We start from the raw sequence: 19,959 nt of genomic DNA, 5'->3' as shown, positions 1-19,959 counted from the left end.
AAAGTCAACCAAGTTTAAAAGGCATGATCTACCTTTCACAAAGCCAAACTGGGTTGGATCCAAAGTTTGCAAGTCCCCTATGTCTTTATTTATGAGTTCCATTATGATCCTCTCCATAGCTTTGCAGATCAGGCTTGTCAAGCTGATGGGACGGTAAATTCCAGGGTCGGTGGAGGCACCGCCTTTGTGAAGTGGGACCACAGTTGCCATACGCCACTCCTTGGGTACGTATCCTGAGGTGAGGCTAAGATTAAACAGCTGCCCTAACTGCAGGTTAAATTCCTCATTGAGTTCGTGGAGCACACAACCGGGGACACCATCTGGTCCCATGGATGCTGTGTTTTTTGCCTTGGAGAGAGCAGTTGCACCTGAGCGTTAGAGATGTTTGGGGGGCTACAATCCTCTGGTATAGATATCTCTCCTTTCGGGGGGGGGGGAGTTTGCACTGAACCTGTCAGCCAGTATGTTGGCAATGTCTGTAGGTTCAGTGATTTTTACATCATTTTGAACTAATTCTGAGCATATCTGGGAGTTTCCTCCCAGGTTTCTAACATAGCTAAAGAAGGCCTTATGATTGTCTTTTGAGTCCTTAGCGACTTTTCTCTCAAAATTTGCCTTGGATGATTTTATGAGGGATCTTAGTTTTTTACTTATAATGATCAAAGGTGTCTTCCCTTTTAAGGATTTTGCTCTATCATGTAGCAGCTTCCTCCTTTTGTTGTAGAGCTTGTTTATGGCTGGGGTCCACCAGACTGGACGCTTGCCTTTGGTACAAAGAGTCTTTGTTTTGTTTGGGATTGCCTGATCCATGCAGTCCTGTAGGTGCTGGTAGAAGGCATTTGTAAGTGATTCAGTGGCTTGAGTAATGGTTTCCGCTGGCTCAGGGGCCTTAAAAGAGACCACACTAGTCTTTAGAAGTGTGAAGTCGGCTTTTGAGAAGTTCTTCACTGTGGTCTTTTTTATCTCAGGTGGGGGCGGGATGTGGACTTCCAGTGAGATTAGTTTATGATCTGATCTCACCAGTGAGGGGTATACTTCCGGTGTTGAACATTGTGACCCCATGTTCATGATGATGAGATCTAGTATATTTTCTCCACTTGTGGGGATGTTGACTAGTTGTTCCATGGCATTTGAGTTTATGAACTCTAGGAACCTTTGGGCTAGAGTGTTGTGTTGGGGCTTGAGTAGTGATCCCAGTCTATATTCGGGTAGTTGAAGTCACCTAGTATGATGGTGTTTGGAGAAACATTTATCCCCTCCAGTGTGTTCAGGAAAGCTATGTGAGGTTCCGGAGTTTGAGAGGGTGGCCTGTAACATGCTACAAATTGCAGAGCAGTCTTGCCTATGGTTAATTGCACCTGGATGGTCTCCGATGCATCGTGTGTTGCCACCAACCTTAAGGTGTAGGTGTCCTTGATGAATATGGACACCCCCCTCCTTTCTTGGTAGTGTCCAGATTTTGGGGCCGGAACGCATGATATGAGGTGAAACCTGTTAGTGCTGGGGTGCTCTCAGGAGCCTTGAACCAGGTTTCAGACACAGCACAGACATCGATGTTCTCCATACTGAGAAGGGCCTCGAGTGCGTGCATCTTGAGGTTGAGACTTCTGGTGCTGAGCAGCATTACCCTTAGTTTTTTTCCTTTTTTGTGTTTTAGGGTGGTAGATTTAGAATTTGAGCCTTGCCTAAAAAAGGCACAATGGGGGTGGCAAGAGCCTTTGCCAATATCCGGACACCTAGGGGTGACAGGTGCAAGCCGTCCCTTGCGAATCAGCATGGCTTGTCCAGCATGTCATCCCAGGCAGACAGACATTGGATCCCCTTTGAATGACACCAGAGTTTAAGCCAATTATTAAAGCTGATCATCTTGTCTCTGTATTGTGGCATCATTCTTGGTGAAGGTAGGATACTGCTCAAGGTCAGGGTCATACCTGCCTGGGCTACATAATCAGAGAGCTCCTCTATGTCTCTTTTCATGTAGTCCAAGGAGGTACGTCTCAGGTCGTTTACACCAGCGTGGACAATGACTGAGTTGTACTTGTACCTGCTGTTGAGAGACCCAAGTGCTTGCGTTATGTGGCGGATTCTAGCACCCGACAGGCAGCTTACTGTGACCTTCTCCTTACTCAATCTGGTGAGCGGGACATCAGTGTATCTGACTATGGAGTCAGCAATGACGAGTGTGTCTGGCATTGTGTTTGGCCTTAAGGGCTGTGACTGTTTGGCACACTGACAATGAGGTCTATGTGTTGCATGTGTTGTGTCCTGAGGTGGCAGTTGTTTGGGTGTCTGCTTTGGTGGCCTCTGCTGTTTTGGTAGATTTTTGATCAGAGCCTCCGAGTATGTCTTTGTGTGTTTATGTGTATGATTTGAAGTTGTGATAGTACTATGTGAGACTGGGTATGTGGTGTGTGTGGTTACCTTCTCCTCCTGTCTGGTCTTGCCAGTCCTACTATGTAAAACCACGGGAAAAATCTAACAGGTGAGGAAATTAGACCTATAAAAATAAGAAGCAAATGGTGTAATCAAAAGCAGACTGTCAAGATATTTTGTGGAGGCTGGTAATAGATAAACTGTCAGTAAAAGGAAATATCCCATATAAAAAGAAAAGTGATAGAATGTTTACATTGTCAAGAAGAAGAAACTATGTAAAAGAGTAAAACAGTTATGGGGGGAAACTATGTAAAGAAGATTTTTTGAAGATATAAAAGAGACTAAAATAAACATAGATATGATTAAACATTGATATTATAAGGACAGAGGTAAAGAACATGTTAGAGATAGAAAGTTATTTTATGTTATATGGGTTATATGGAATGAAAGAATAAATTAAATTATGTTTAATGGTAAATTATCCCAAACCCAGGAACCCCACTCGGCCTTTCTGGAAAATATGAAGGTCTCTCCAAACGCCATTATATTGGGCGACTTCAACTACCCAAACATAGACTGGGAGCATTACTCTAGCTTCAACACCCTAGCCCAAAGGTTCCTAGAATTCATAAACTCAAATGCTATGGAACAACTTGTTACCACTCCCACAAGAGGAGAAAACATACTGGACCTGATCATCACCAACATGGGGACACTATGCTCCAGACCAGAAGTGTATCCCTCACTGGTAAGATCAGACCATAAACTAATCTCACTGGATATTCACATCCCGACCCCACCCCCTGCCCAGAAAACCACAGTGAAAAACTTCTCTAAAGCAAATTTCACATGCCTCAAAACTGAGGTGGAATCCTTCAAAGCCCCCGGGCCTGTGGAAAATACGGCCCAGACTGCAGAATGCTTTATAAACGCATTCTATGAACACCTTCAGGAATGCATGGATCATGCGATCCCAAATAAAACCAAGACCCAATCCTCCAAAGGCAGACGTCCTGTCTGGTGGACCCCAGCCATAAACAAACTATACAATAGAAGGAGGAAGCTACTAAATGATAGAGCAAAATCCCAAAAAGGGAAGGCATCACTTATCAGTATTAGCAAAAAACTACGGGCACTCATAAAATTGTCTAAGGCCAGCTTCGAGAGAAAAATTGCACAGGACACTAAGGATAATCACAAGGCTTTCTTTAGTTATGTTAGGAACCTGGGTGGTAATTCCCAGATATGCTCAGAATTAGTCCAAAAAGACAAAAAATACACTGAACCCACAGACGTTACCAACATCCTAGCTGACAGGTTCAGCGCAAACTTCTCCCCCCCTCCCCACCAAAAGGGCAAATATCTATCCCAGCAGAGTGCTGCCCCCCTGACATCTCAGATGCTCAGGTAAGAGCCGCCCTCTCCAAAGCATAAAACACAGCATCAATGGGACCAGACGGTGTCCCGGGCTGCATCCTACATGAACTCCAAGAAGAGCTAAACCCAAACATAAAACTACTGTTCAATCTCAGCCTTACTGCAGGATATGTGCCCAAAGAGTGGCGTACAGCAACAGTGGTCCCTCTCCATAAAGGTGGTGCCTCAACGGATCCTGGAAACTATCGCCCCATAAGCCTGACTAGCTTGGTCTGCAAAGCCATGGAAAGGATCATCATGGACCACATAAATAAAGATATTGGGGACCTACAGACACTGGATCCTACCCAGTTCGGCTTTGTTAAGGGCAGATCCTGCCTCTTAAACCTGGTTGATTTCTTTGAAACAGTCACCAAGGCCATTGACGAGGGGAAGGTGGTCCACACAGCCTACCTGGACCTCGCAAAAGCCTTCGATACAATACCCCACTCGGGCATTATAGATAAGCTCACCAGCTTAAATATAAACCCCTATGTCACTAGATGGATTCCAAACTGGCTCAAGGACAGAACCCACATGGTTATAATTGCTGGAGCCATGTCAGACTCCAAACCAGTTACAAGTGGTGTCCCACAAGGCTCAGTCCTGGGACCTCTCTTGTTCGGTATATATTTCTCGGAGGTACAGGCCGACACGGAAGGACTGTGGCTGACCAAGTTCGCAGATGACTGCAAACTGGGTGCCATAATCGACTCTCCAGCCGACACAAGCATCCTCCAAAAGGGCCTCATAGAAACAGACAACTGGTGCCAGAGCCATGGCCTCAAGCTAAATGCCAAAAAGTGTATAGTCATCTCCTATGGCAAAAACAAAGTGCCCACAAATTACCACATAGGTGGTAATCCATTAAGTACAAAAGAAGTAATTAGGGACCTGGGGACCCAAGTTGATAGCAATCTCTCATTTGACAACCACGTGGCCAAAGTGGTTAGAAAAACATTTTATATAGCCCACCTAATCATGAAGGGATTCACATCTAGATCAGGGGAGGTCATCGTGCCTCTTTACTCATCCCTCATCAGGCCCATAATTGAGTACAATGCCCCTTTTGGGATGTACCTTACCAGACACCTGCAGCAACTGGAAAGACCCCAAAAGTACCTCACCAAGAGGATCAAAGGGCTCAGACAGATGCCATATGCTGCCCGGTTAAAGAAACTCCAGCTCTACTCAGTGGCATACCGCCTGTTCAGAGGCGATCTGTGCCTGACATATAAAGCCATGTCCAACCCGGAATTAACGAACATGCTGCACCTCAGAAAATCCAAATCCCATCAAGCTACGTGCTCGAGAGACTTGAACCTCAGCACTGAAATAAATAGGACATGCTGGAGGGACAGATTCATAACCCAGAGGCTCCCTTCACTCTGGAATAAAATCCCAGTCTAGGTTAGGCAGAGTCCCTCATTGACTTTCTTCAAGAGGAATCTTGATGAGTGGATGGGAGATCGTAGGTTTACCCCGGGTATCACTTCTGTGTCACTGTTAGACAGAGGCACAGTATATTAACCTCGAAAAAGGGCATAGCAAAATAAATTTAAAATGGGTGGCGAAAGCCAAACACATTCTGGCTAGGCTTATAAATGCCCTAGGGCAGATAGCCTAGTATGAACCTATGAACCTATGAACCTATAATATTAAGTAAAATCAGATGGTGGTTATAGAAAAAGAATTGGGGATCTAATAGAGATGAAGTTAGTACATTGTAAAAGAAATTATGACTGTATATTTGTACATGTATAAATATTTGCGAATATCTAAATATTTTGTAAATAAGAGTTATTTTTCTATATAAATAAAGGACCCATATTCGTTTCAGTGGTTCCATGGGATCTTTTACATCCAGCTGAGCTACTACCAACTGAAGCAGATGGGGCCTCAGATTGACATCTCATCTGAGGGACAACAGACTCTGGAGTGCAGCACCTCCTTAATGATCTACAGCACTGTCAACAATCAATCTACCTGTTGTGGGAATACAACCCACAGCCTTCTGCACCTAAGGTGGCTGTATTATCTGTTGTGCTGCTATAGAATTAGTAGTGTTAGGGAAAAAATAACTAATAGTAATAACTGCTTTACCAAAAAGCATTTATATCTCAGAATGTCTTTTATCCATCATGTTTTAATGTAATTTTTACTAATACCCACTAGTAATATACACCACCCCATGATAGAATCATGCTCCAGTTTTGCATTACTAATACAAACATGAAAAAAATCTCATATTTTCATAAAATTACCAACAGTCATTAATAACTCGTTTTGTACAGCCCATGCTATTACACTATGCATGCTTAAGTGTCAATTTCTAGACACCACTTTGCTTAGTTTTCAGTATGCATTTGTATGAGGAATTCAAAGGTTAGCCTGAAAACACTGATGAGTACATTCATTTCAGGAGTACAGGAAAGTCTTCTGTAAAGATGAGTGCACTAGTACCGGGTACACATAAACACTGCTTTCTTGGTGACTATACTGCTGCAGGAAACTATGTTAATAATTATGTATACCTAAATTAAATGTTTATGAAGCTTATTTGTTTGTAAATTTTATAGATGAAACTTAATGTTTTATCTTGTAATGTTTATGATGCTTGTCTAACTGCTTGTTCTGTTTCAAACAAGTGGACATGATGCTACTTAATAGTTGTTTGTGAAATGTTAAACTGATACATGAGTATATATTAATAAGTAATGTCTTTCAGCTTTTCCTGCCTAGGGGTCACCACAGCAGCACTCCAGTCCGCTAATGATTGGCAGTGGATTTTTACGGTGTCGAGTTGCCAGCCCGATGCCCAACCTTCAAAGAAGGCACACCCATTCATGCACGCACCTACCCGCATGTCTTTAAACTTCACTTGACTGCAGGGAAGACATGCAGACTCCAGTCAGAAGGCACTCCAGCCGAAAATTGAATGGGAGAACCTCTTGCTGTGAGGTGACAATGCTAACCGCTGCACCACCGTGGCCTTGCACCACCGCAGCCTTAAAATACTTAAATACTTTGCCATCTTAAAATTAGTTTACAGTAAAAAAAATAATAGGGCAATTGTCTTAGTCACAAAATAGTTACACTGAAGCAATGTGAAAATAAAAAAGTAGAACTCATATAGTGTAATCTGTTGCCATTTCACTGGTTACACTAAAACTCTTATCTCTCTCTCTACATATCTATCTATCTATCTATCTATCTATCTATCTATCTATCTATCTATCTATCTATCTATGTATCTATCTGTCTATCTATCTATCTATCTATCTATCTATCTATCTATCTATCTATGTATCTATCTGTCTATCTATCTATCTATCTATCTATCTATCTATCTATCTATCTATCTATCTATCTGATCTAATCATGGGTTATGAAACTATATCGCTCTCTTTTTCTTGCCTGTCTGTTCCACTCTCCCACTCTATGGATGTGCAGGGGTCACCTTTGCCTCCACTTGTCTGAATGGATGGCCATCACATACACATTGTGAAAGTAGTGAGGGCCATCATATCCAGTGACCACAAGTTCTTATCCTATAACTTCACAGACTGCAATATCTTCCTGCATCAGATGTCTCATCCCCATCAGGAAACCCTGGCAGTAAGGGATTCAAAGAAGAGAAATACAAGAGGTCCCACTAGATCTGTAAGGGTTAGGTCTGACCAAGATTTAGCTTGTCTCATATGGGTCATTTCATATGCTCATGGTGCAGTTGGTTCTTCCTTATCCTGGATGTGCTCTTTGGACCTCCAGAACACCTGCCTTCACATAATAAGTAGCAAATTAGTCAAGGCAGGTTTTCTGCTTCTGCATTGGAGGGAGTCACTTTCAGTTCTTGACGCTGACATTTAGTCTCACCTCAACTCCAGGTTGGTCTTCAAATGCTTGTCAGTGAGACTACAGTGCATCTAAGACTACAGGATGACAGGGTCTTCCCTTACCTGGATGACTGGTTCCTTGTGGCCTCAACAATGGGCAGTTGGAGAGCCTCAGAACTGTATATCATCGCTGTTCCATAACACTGCAGTGTCCCAGGTGATATAAGTGCAGTTAATCCCCGTTAACAGGTGCAAACCAGGCACTTTGTATTGTTCTTTGTTGAATTCAGCCAACTTACTGTCCAGTGCTGTACTAAAAAAGTACCAAATTTAATTTTTCTTGCACTTTTTAAAATATAATTCACAAACTGATGGTCTGATTAATGTAGTTTATTATGTAATAAATGAAAAAAGCATGTGGTAAGCAGCAAAATACAATGGACGTAGCAGCATAGATAGTCAGATATTAGTGAAATTGTCTGGAATGCCAGTAGTGATGAACTGAATCGAACTGAAACTACTACAAATGAACGAATGAAAACTAACTACTCAAACTTGTGCAGCTCTGACGACTGAACTGCTCTGTATTGTACTGTACTGACTTCTGCCTTGAAAGTATCCATCTCATAATACCAAAATCAACCAGAGGAGAAGTTGTGGATACAATTAATAAAGAATTGAAAGATTTTACTGGGGAGCAGAAGAGGGGAAAAGTCATAGGATCATAGGAAGTTGCCAGGCTACTGGCCCTGAGGCCCTTATAAGCCTAGCCAAGAGTTTAGCACATGCATAGACAAATCAGCACCCGATGTACCTATCCAGCAGGGGCACAGGTGGAATCCCAAGGATGTATTTTCTATTTCCCATCCAGTTATCCAAGTTGCACTTAAAAAGTGGTAAAGAGGTACTCTGCTTGACGTGGAGAGGGAGACTATTCCATAGATGGGGGAGTCTCTGGGACACAAATCTGTCCCGCCAGCAAGTTCTATTGATGTCACAGACCAGGTTGAAGTCATGTATGTGGGTTACTCGAGTGGAGCTTGACTTGCGGATATACAGCAGTCCCATCAAGGCGGGGTCTGAGATCACCTTGTATGCCAGACAGAGGTCACCTCTGAGGAGTCTGTATGAAACAGAGTAGAGGGATAGGGATTTTAGGCTATTTAGCCTTTTAGTCAAGTGTGATAAGATGGTTCTTCCAAGAGAACTGGGCGGATTGGGTTTACCTGATTTGAAAGAATATTTCAGAGCTACACAGTTAAGGCTCATATACATAACACAAACAGAAAACTATAATTCAAAGTGGAAAGGAATGATGATGAAATGGGGAGGAAGCTCAAGAAACAAAGAGTGAGACTGGGATTTTGGATGCAGATCCTTAAGGAGAATAACAATAACCATACAGAATATTATATTCATAAAGTAGCAGAAAGTAATCTAAGAACTAAGCCAACATGGGAATGGAGAAAGGAGATTCTGACAATAAGGATAACTGCAATTACGGGTACAGAGAATAGGCAAGAGGAGATTGGAATTTACTAGAGAACACTGGCAAAGGAACCAAAGTATTGGATACAAATGATTAGATTGGGAAAGGTAATAGAATGGGAAGAGGCCAAGAATTAATTTGAACTGCAGGCCAGAGATTGCCTTTTAGGTTCATAGGTAGGTACAAGGCTATCTGCCTGAAGGCATTTATAAGCCTAGCCGGAATTGTGTTGGCTTTCGCCGCCCCCTTAGATTAGCTCCCTGTTCCTCTGTCCAGCAGATCCATTGAAGTGATCCCCAGGGTAAACTTTCTATTTCCCATCCACTCGTCAAGGTTTCTTTTGAAGAGTGTTAGCGAGGAACTCTGCCTAATGTAGATTGGAATCTTGTTCCAGAGCATGGGAAGTCTCTGGGACAAGAATATATCCCTCTAGCATGTCCTATTTATTGTTGTGGTGAGGATTAGATCCCTAGAGCGTGTGGCTCGAGGGGATATGGTTTTCTTTAGGTGGAGCATGTCCATCAATTCTGGGTTGGACATGGCCTTGTATGTCAGGCATAGATCACCTCTGAGTAGGCGGTCAACCAAGTACAGCTGGAGTTTCTTCAGTCGAGCTGCATAGGGCATCTGTTTGAGGCCAGTTATCCTCTTGGTGAGGTACTTCTGCGGTCTTTCTAGCTGTTGCAGGTGTCTTGTAAGGTACATCCCGAATGGGGCATTGTACTCTATGATGGGTCTGATGAGTGATGTGTAGAAGAGCACAATGACTTCTTTTGATCTGGATGCAAACCCTTTTGCAATTAGGTGGGCCACATAGAAGGATTTTCCTAACCACTTTGGCAATGTGATTATCAAAGGAGAGATTACTATCTTCTTGGTTCCCCAGATCCCTTATTACATCTTCCATATTTAGGGGCCTACCACCTATGTAGTAGTTTGTGGGTACTTTGTTTTTTTCCAAAGGGGATGACTATGCACTTTTTGGCATTTAGCTTGAGGCCATGGTTCTGACACCAGGTGTCTGTCTCAGTGAGACCCTTTTGAAGGATGTCTGTGTCAGCTGGAGAGTCAATTATAGCCCCTAGTTTGCAGTCATCTGCGAACCTGGTCAGCCATAGACCTCCTGTGCTTGCCTATACCTCTGAGAAGTATATGCCAAACAGGAGGGATCCTAGGACTGAGCCCTGGGGAATGCCACTTGTAACCGGTTTAGAGTCAGACCTAGCTCCCGCAACTCTTACCATGTGGGTTCTGTCCGTGAGCCAGTTGGCAACTCATCTCGTGAAGCAGGGGTTTATGTTCAGGCTGGTGAGCTTGTCTATAATACCAGAATGGGGAATGGTGTTGAAGGCCTTTGTGAGGTCTAGGTAGGCTGTGTGGACCACCTTTCCCTTGTCTATAGCCTTGGTAACTGTTTCAAAGAAGTCTACCAGGTTTAGGAGGCATGATCTGCTCTTAACAAAGCTGAACTGGGCAAGGTCCAGTGTTCTGAGGTTCCCAATGTCTCTGTTAATGAGATCCATGATGATGCACTTGATAGCCTTGCAGACCAAGCTAGTCAGGCTTATAGGGCGATAGTTCCCGGGTCAGTTGTGGCTCCACCTTTGTGGAGTGGAATAACCGTTGCTGTGCGCCGCTCTATGGACACGTAGCCTGTGGAGAGACTGAATTTGAACAGTGTGTTTAGTTGAGGGGTTAATTCATCTTTGAGCTCGTGTAGGATGCAGCCTCTATCAATGAAATATATCAGAATATAGGAAAAGAGAAATGAATAGGGGATCCTAAGTGGAAGATCAGCACTGGTAGAGTTTTTAGTAGAATCTAGTACAGAAACTGCTGTTAAAAGGATAGTTAGTATGGCATATAAAATATTGCATGATAATTATGGGAATCAATCAGAGGAGGTTAGAAAGGATTGGGAAGAGAGACTGGATAAGCAATTCACAAAGAAACAATGAGGGAGGATATATGTATGTCTCTCAAATATGCAACAAAGTCTTGAAGATCTAGTATATTTGTTTGGAAGTGTTTGTGTAAGGCTTTTTATACCCCAAGCATACTCCAAAGATGTTTTCATCAGGTAGATTGCAAATGTTGGAGGTATGTCAGGGAAGAAAAAGATAACTGGGAACATATTTTTGGGAGTGTTATGAGTTGTCAGACTGTACAAATTCCCTGCAGACTAATGTGTCAGAAATATTGGGTGAGCAAATTGGTGTAACTAAGGAAATTAGTGTTTTTTCAGCTGTGATACAGAGTTAGATTTGCCTAGATATAGTAAGGCCTTGCTGATTTTAATTCTGATGCTAAAAAGCAATTACTAGAAAGAAAAATTAAAGTCTAAACCAACCGCACTGGAAATATTGAATATAGTAACAGAGATAAAAGAACAGGAAGTAGGATCTTTAAAAAAGGGCAGGAGCAAATTACATAGAGAAAAATGAGAATATGGTGGGAGCAATACATGCAAAATAACGTTTTGGAGGAGGAATGAGGTTTAAGAGAAAGCAGGAATTGAATGAGCTATGTAATGTTCGACTGACAATGACTACAGAAAATTATATTTGATGTTTAATGGTTTTGCAACTGAAAATATGTCAATATGGTTTGTTTTCTTTTATATAAATGCATGATTGAATATGTCATAAGTAATAATTCAATAAAGATGTTTTGTTTTTGTTTAGAAAAAATCTGTAAATTTCCTTTGTCTGTTTAACACACTTCCTTAACCTTGGTTCCCAAACTTTATACCATCTAAACAAGGTTTATTATTTCAGATGCCTAATCCGCGAATGTCTTCTAACTCTCCATTTCTATATCTGCAACATCTTTCTGACACACGACAAAATGTGCAATATAGTAACAGAGTCCTGACCTGCATGTCTTTATCAGTGTTTTGGCCTGAAAGTTATTTATTGAATCATAGCTCTTTTATATCCTTTACTGAAACTGCATTTACCAAAGTTCCATTTAAAATGTAAAATATTAAATGAACATATAGGCCTTTTTAATGCCTGCATTACCAAGCCTTACAAAGAGAATACTATATTTATGTAGGACTTATCCTAATCCATCCATCCATCCATCCATCCACCCATCCATCCATCCATCCACCCATCCATCCATCCATCCATCCATCCATCCATCCATCCATCCATCCACCCATCCATCCACCCATCCGCCCATCCACCCATCCACCCATCCACCCATCCATCCATCCATCCATCCATCCATCCATCCATCCATCCATCCATCCATCCATCCATCCATCCATCCAGCCATCCATCCATCCATCCATCCATCCATCCACCCATCCATCCATCCTTCCATCCATCCATCCATCCATCCATCCATCCACAGCTCCTTTTCCCATTTTTGCACATGGGGTTGGGGTGTCATTTCAACAGTGGTAATTGTCTAGAGCCAAGGTTCGCACTGCTGGGTGGCTAGCCCTGTGTAACAAAACCGTATTCATGCAAGACTTATTCTAACATCAATTTTATCTTGTTTCACACAGAATTATTTATTTTCTATTATGTCGCAGATTCTATAAAGCTGAACTCTTCCAGCATTCAACTGTCTAAACACACTCAGGCTAATGACAGCCCCTGCTTAGATGGCTCTCATTGCTGCATACCATATGAGAGTGCTACAGTGGATTCAGTAGAAACAATTAGGCAATCCCTTGGATGTTCTACTTAAAATATCTCAAACATGCATAAACTGTGTCTGTTGGTGAATTTGCATATCCAACTTGTCCCTGGGCAGACACTTTCAAGTACCCATCTCTACTGTAGCAAACACTATGGATATCTCTGATGTAAAGTGGAGGCTATATCTTCAGGAGGAGGTGGTCCAAGGTACATGATAATAGACATGGGCCCATATACACATAAATATTCTGGAAATGAGGGTAGTCCTTCCCATCTTGCAGATGTTTCAGGACTCCCTCCCCCAGAGATTTATTGCTGTCTGAACTGGCAACATGGCTGTGGTATGGTATCTCAACAAGACCGGGGGAACCCATTTCTACTCCCCCCACCCCCACTCCCTATCATGAGATCATGAAAATCTGAGAATGAGTTGTTGCTACCAGCCATTTTCTCACTGACAGCTACATAATGAGAGAAGCCATTTCTTTAGTGGACTGCTTCGGCTACTACCTGATGATGTCCCACAGGTGATGTGTGTGTCTCTCTGTGTGCAGCACAGAAGCTCTTTGCCACTGGGGGGATCCTTGCTGCGACCTCTGACTCCTTAACCATTGTGAAATGCAGCAACTTGTTATCCTTTATTCCTCCATTGGGGGTTGTCCCAGAGATGCCCTCATTAATAGGTTAATAGGTAGTTACTAGGCATACAATGCAGGAGACAATTAAGGAGCCCAGCCCACTTTTCCAAGTATTGCACAGCACTCTCTGATTAAGTGACTTGTTTAGAGTCACACAGCAGGCAAATAAAGGCAGAGAGAATCAAACCCTGGAATATAGGCAGCAACATGTTAAGGCAACCTTAATCTTCCATAGCAACTGTCAGAATCTGTGCTAACTGACAGACAAACTAACTTTCAGAAGTGGTCCTTGAGATTTTTCACTCCTCCATTTATCTTCAGATTTCTGAACCAAGATGCATAAGACCAAAATCATCTTGACAACTCTGTTTTGACCCTTGCAAGTGTGTTTTTATTGCTATGGCCTCGCCTTCTAGTCAGGCCTGTACATCTGAGGCTAACCATGAATCTTCTGTCTCGCTCATCTGGCAAGCCTCTCTTGAACCTTCACTCTTTTCAGTTAGCCACATGGTTTCCTCAAATGTCAGTAGTGACCAGCGACCATTATTACATGGAAAGGGATGTGAAAATTCTTACTTATGCTCAGAAACTAAACACAAGGAAAATCTATAGGAGCAAGTCCCCTGCATTTTTCCCTGTAGATGGGAGTGCAGAGTCTTTCATTGCTCTGGAACCATACATTCTTGATTATTTATCTAGATTTTTGACAGTTATCTTAACTATTCTTCAGACAAAGTTCACTTAGTGGCAATTACTAATTCTCATCAAAGCATGATTTCCTTGTCACTACCTTCTTCAAAGATTTGCAAAGCATTTTAAAAGGTATCTTTCTACTATGGCTTTTGTTCAGGAACTCAGTTTTTTTCTTTAGGGTCTTTATTTTGTACTAATGAATTTATCTTTCCTACACATGAACCCATTGCTATGGCAGAAATTACAGTAGTATCTTAGAAGTCATAGAAGGTTAGGTGGCCATTATCTCAGCCACAATTTCAGAACTGCAGGCCTTATCTGTTCCCCCTTCTTCTCTAGTGTCCCACAAAGACAAACTGTCTATATAAACCAACCCCATCTTCACACAAAGTAGCAACAGAGACTAATCTGTAGCAATCATTGTACTAGTATTCATTTCTTACTACTCAAACTAAGGACAGTATTTCTGAATTGCATGGATGTTCTTAGAAAACTCAGATTTTACATAGACAGAAATTAGTCAATCAAGGAAGTTTCTTAAATACGCACTTTATTTTGCAAGAAATAGTTGGACAATAACATTTTAAAGTTAAAAATGTTAAAGTTAACTTTAAATGACTTCCTAACACTATTCAATTTTACTTATGAAAAACATAACAATCTTTATTATCTAAGCCTAGTGTACAAAGGGTGCAGTTATAAGTGAATGTAGGTCCTCAGGGTTTGTACAAAAGCTGCAGTTATAAGTGAATGTAGGTCCTCAGGGTTTGTACAAAGTCTGCAGTTATAAGTGAATGTAGGTCCTCAAGGTTTGTACAAATGATGCAGATGTAAGTGAATGTTGGTCCTCAGGGTTTGTACAAAGGCTACAGATATAAGTGAATGTAGAACCTCAGGGTTTGTACAAAGGCTGCAGTTATAAATGAATGTAAGTCCTCAGGGTTTGTACAAAGGCTAAAGTTATAAGTGAATGTAGGTGCTCAGGATTTGTACAAAGGCTGCAGTTATAAATGATTGTAGGTCCTCAGGGTTTGTACAAAGGCTGCAGTTATAAGGGAATGTAGGTCCTCAGGGTTTGTACAAAGGCTACAGATATAAGTGAATGTAGAACCTCAGGGTTTGTACAAAGGCTGCAGTTATAAATGAATGTAAGTCCTCAGGATTTGTACAAAGGCTAAAGTTATAACTGAATGTAGGTGCTCAGGATTTGTACAAAGGCTGCAGTTATAAATGATTGTAGGTCCTCAGGGTTTGTACAAAGGCTGCAGTTATAAGGGAATGTAGGTCCTCAAGGTTTGTACAAAAGCTGCAGTTCTAAGTGAATGTAGGTCCTCAGGAGTTGTACAATGGCTGAAGTTATAAGTGAATGTAGGTTCTCAGGGTTTGTACAAAGGCTGCAATTGTAAGTGAATGTAGGTCCTCAGGGTTTGTACAAAGGGTGCAGTTATAAGTGAATGTAGGTCCTCAGGGTTTTTACAAAAGCTACAGTTATAAGTGAATGTAGGTCCTCAGGGTTTGTACAAAGGCTACAGTTATAAGTGAATGTAGGTCTTCAGGGTTTGTAGAAAGGCTGCAGTTATAAGTGAATGTAGAACTTCAGGGTTTGTGCAAAGGCTGCAGTTATTAGTGAATGTAGGTCCTCAGGGTTTGAACAAAAGCTACAGTTATAAGTGAATGTAGGTCCTCAGGGTTTGTACAAAAGCTGCAGTTATAAGTGAATGTAGGTCCTCAGGGTTTGTACAAAGGCTACAGTTATAAGTGAATGTAGGTCTTCAGGGTTTGTAGAAAGGCTGCGGTTATAAGTGAATGTAGAACTTCAGGGTTTGTGCAAAGGCTGCAGTTATTAGTGAATGTAGGTCCTCAGGGTTTGTGCAAAGGCTGCAGTTATTAGTGAATGTAGGTCCTCAGGGTTTGAACAAAAGCTACAGTTATAAGTGAATGTAGGTCCTCAGGGTTTGTACAAAAGCTGCAGTTATAAGTGAATGTAGGTCCTCAGGTTTGCACAAAGTCTGCAGTTATAAATGAATGTAGGTCCTCAGGGTTTATACAAAGGTTGCAGTTATAAGTGAATGTAGGTCCTCAGGGTTTGTACAAAGGCTGCAGTTATAAGTGAATATAAGTCCTCAGGGTTTGTACGAAGGCTGCGGTTATAAGTTAATGTAGGTTCTCAGGGTTTGTACAAAGACTACAGTAATAAGTGAATATAGATCCTTAGAGTTTGTACAAAGGCAGCAGTTATAAGTGAATTTAGGTCCTCAGGGTTTGTACAAAGTTTGAGTTTATAAGTGAATGTAGGTCCTCAGGTTTGTACAAAGTCTGCAGTTATAAGTGAATGTAGGTCCTCAGGGTTTGTACAAAGTGTCAAGTATAAGTGAATGTACGTCCTCAGGGATTGTACAAAGGGTCAGGTATAAGTAAATGTAGGTCGTCTCGGTTTGTACAAAGGCTGTAGTTATATGTGAATGTAAGTCCTCAGGGTTTGCACAAAGGTTGCTTTTATAAGGGAATGCAGGTCCTCAGGGTTTGTACAAAGAGTACAGTTATAAGTGAATGTAGATCCTCAGGGTTTGTACAAAGGCAGCAGTTATAAGTGAATGTAGGTCCTCAAGTTTGTACAAAGTCTGCAGTTATAAGTGAATGTAGGTCCTCAGGGTTTGTACAAAGGCTGCATTTATAAGTGAATGTAGGTCCTCAGGGCTTGTACAAAAGCTGCAGTCAGTTGTTGCTTATTATTTGGACAACTGAAGACAAAATGTGGAAGTGGACAGGGAATTCAAAATGAAAACATTACAGCAGAAGCAGTGCCATTTTTCTAATAAAGAGATGTCTCATCAATGTCAGTATGTATGAAAACACTTCAAACTGTAGGTAGCCTAACACTAGCAACCTGGCAGAGCTGTCTGTGCTCACTGGCAATCCTCGCATTAATCTCAAACCATCAGATTTTTCATCTCTTCTGAAATGTTTCAAAATATTTTTCCTGAAACTGGCAGTGAAGACATTATGCCAGTAGTATGTGCTGAATCTAAAGTGTATGTTACACCTGTAATGAGCATAGAAAACTTATCCTGTATATTTATGGAAAGCATTATTTCCTTCAGAGCTATGCATCTTCCTAGTTACACTCTGCTTAAATTAATTTGCCCAGAAATTCCTGTTTCATACTTACTAGTTCACAAACAGACTGCTACCGATACACACCTCCCATCCAGTCATGAGAGGAGATCATATCCCACATGTACAGAAATTTCTGAGTTCATGAAGGCATCGGTCATTCCCTAGATGAAAATCCACTCCTACTGTTCTCGTAAAGCAACTTTCACAGTTCACATGCCATAATGACACAGTTCTGTAGGATGAAGCACTTCTTTTTAAAGGCAGGCTTTGTTTCACATCATGCACTGCATTGAAAAGTTCTCTTGTGGGCATAAACATTTATGCAGTGTATAAACGTTCTGATGGAAGCACCACTGAGAGATGCATCTGTACAGGAAATGTCTAGTGTAGTACACACCAGAGCAAAACAGCTTACTCTTCCCTGAAACCACTTTTCTAGGAAAAGAAGCACAACATAAGCAGCATGTAGCAGGGCTAACCACAGAAAGACTATACTTCCTTTGTTGAGTTTTCCTCTATAAAAAGGATAGCAGTATTTATAAACTGCTTCTAATACATTATAAGCTGTATCTGCAGTCTTCCAGACCTAAGAAGAGTGTTATCTGGAGCTGTAAACCTGGCAAAGACAAATATCCCCACAGAGTTCTAGCAAAAAAAATGCCTAGTTGAACAGGGCTCCCCCCCACAAAAAAAAAAAAAAAAACAAGAAACCTCACTGTCAATTTTCCAGGAGTGGTGGTTTATTGAAGTATGTCCAGCTACTAGTCACAATCTAGTGGTTTGGTATAATATGACCAACAGTGCATATAGTGCCTTTTTTGTATATCCCAGTTAACACCCATAGCTCCTTATGACATCAAGATCCTTTTTGGGTCTACCTTCTTTAACTAAGTGACTTGCCAGCTAATATTCAGTGGTATTAGAAAGGATAAGTTGTTATATATATGTTATATGTCGTCTCTATACTGGAAGAATGCAAAGTTCCTGTAATCACGGCTGCACAGGTAAAAACACACTCTCCAAAGCCAAGAACACAGTATCCATCTGACCTGATAACATCCCAGGCTGCATTCTACATGAACTACAGAACAAACTGGCACCCCACCTAAGTACCATGTTCAATCATAGCCTCGCCTCACAATGGCAGTTATCCCACTCCACAAAGGGGGAGCCATCACGGACCCCGGGAACTACCACCCCATTAGCCTGACGAGCCTAGTCTGCAAGGCTATGGAACGTATCATCATGGAACTTATAAACAATGACATTGGTAATCTCCAAACTATGGACCCCACCCAGTTCAGGTTTGTAAAAGCCAAATCATGTCTCCTAAACTTGATAGACTTCTTTGAAGCGGTCACCAAAGCCATAGATGAGGGTAAGGTGGTTCACACAGCCTATCTAGATCTCGCCAAGGCTTTTGACACCATCCCCCCACTCTGGAATTATAGATAAACTCACTAAACTAGGTATAAATCCCTATGTCACAGATGGGTTGCCATCTAGCTCACTGACAGAACCCACACTGTGAAAGTACCAGACTGCAAATCCGACTTCAGACCAGTGACAAGTGGAGTACCACAGAGTTCAGTCTTGGGTCATCTCCTGTTTGGTATCTACTTCTCTGAAGTACAGGCTGACACAGAAGGTCTTTGTCTAATGAAGTTTGCAGATGATTGCAAACTAGGAGCCATAATAAAAGCTCCTAACGATGTGGACATCCTACAAAAGGGCCTCACTGAGGCAGATGCCTGGTGTCAAAGCGATGGCCTCAAGCTCAATGCCAAAAAGTGCATTGTCATCCCTTTTGGAAAAAACTTTGTATCTATTAACTACCACATAGGCGGTAGTCTACTTAACACCGAAAGTGTGATGAGACCTTGGGACACAGGTGGACAGTAGTCTCTCCTTTGATAATCACATTGCCACAGTAGTCAGGAAATCCTTCCACGTGTCACACCTCATCACAAAAGGTTTCTCATCCAGGAAAAAAGAGGTCATTGTTCCCCTCTACTTGTCACTCATTAGACCCATTATAGAATAGAGAGCCCCTTTTGGTATGTATCTCACAAGACATCTACAACAACTGGAAAGGCCGCAGAAATACTTTGCAAAGAGGGTTACTGGCCTCAAACAGATGCTCTATGCAGACCGTCTAAAAAAACTCCAGCTTTACTCTGTTGCATATCGCCTACTCAGAGGCGATCTCTGCCTCACATACATTGCTATGTCAAACCCAGAACTGTTGGACATGCTCCACTTAAAGAAATCCCAATCCCTCCAAGCTACACGCTCTAGAAACCTAAGCCTTGTCACCACAATAAACAGAACATGCTGGAGGGATAGATTCCTGTCCCAGAGACTTCCCATACTCTGAAACAACCTACCTTATCTATATCAAACAAAGCTCCTCATTAGCACTCTTCAAGAAAAATCTTGATGATTGGATGGGGGATAGGAAATTCTCCCCGGCGATCACTTCTGCGGCTCTGCTCGACAGGGGTGCAGGAAAATAATTTTCTTGGGTGATGAAAGCCAGGTACATTTTTGGCTAGGTTTATATAGGCCCTAGGGCCAATAGCCTAGTACCTACCTATGAACCTGTGAACCTAAGAACAACATGGTACTAAGATTGTTAATCTAGGATGCCCTGCAGTAGAGAATTAATCACTTATTACATTTTCTTTCATTGTAGTATACATACACACACACACACACACACACACACACACACACACACACAC

Source organism: Protopterus annectens, chromosome 13.part0 (genome assembly GCF_019279795.1).
Source record: "Protopterus annectens isolate FY-2018-M chromosome 13.part0, PAN1.0, whole genome shotgun sequence".
NCBI lineage: Eukaryota > Metazoa > Chordata > Ceratodontiformes > Protopteridae > Protopterus > Protopterus annectens.
Note: the sequence above shows the minus strand (reverse complement) of the source record.